This window comes from Nerophis ophidion, linkage group LG14 (genome assembly GCF_033978795.1).
Source record: "Nerophis ophidion isolate RoL-2023_Sa linkage group LG14, RoL_Noph_v1.0, whole genome shotgun sequence".
In the NCBI taxonomy this organism is placed as follows: domain Eukaryota; kingdom Metazoa; phylum Chordata; class Actinopteri; order Syngnathiformes; family Syngnathidae; genus Nerophis; species Nerophis ophidion.
In genome coordinates, this window is record NC_084624.1 from 6,831,564 (window position 1) to 6,832,367 (window position 804).

Sequence of the window (804 nt, forward strand, 5' to 3'; positions counted from 1 at the left end):
CACTTAAATAAGACATTTGAAGTCCATTTGATAGTAGGCTAATATAGACACAACATGTGTTGTCTTCATTATAACACTTATATAAGACTTTTAAAGTCATTTTGATAGTAAACTAATATAGACACTTACATCATGTGTTGTCTTCATTATAACACTTAAATAAGACATTTGAAGTCCATTTGATAGTACGCTAATATAGACAATTACAACATGTGTTGTCTTCATTTTAACACTTAAATAAGACTTCTAAAGTCAGTTTGATAGTACGCTAATAAAGACACTTACAACTTGTGTTGTCTTCATTATAACACTTATATAAGACTTTTAAAGTCCATTTGATAGTAGGCTAATATAAACACTTACATCATGTGTTGTCTTCATTATAACACTTAAATAAGATTTTTAAAGTCATTTTGATAGTAGGCTAATATAGACACTTAGAACATGTGTTGTCTTCATTATAACACTTATATAAGACATTTGAAGTCCATTTGATAGTAGGCTAATATAGACACTTACAAAATGTGTTGTCTTCATTATAACACTTAAATAAGACTTTTAAAGTCATTTTGATAGTAGGCTAATATAGACACTTACATCATGTGTTGTCTTCATTTTAACACTTAAATAAGACTTTTAAAGTCAGTTTGATAGTACGCTAATATAGACACTTACATCATGTGTTGTCTTCATTATAACACTTATATAAAACTTTTAAAGTCATTTTGATAGTAGGCTAATATAGACACTTACATCATGTGTTGTTTTCATTATAACACTTAAATAAGACATTTGAAGTCCATT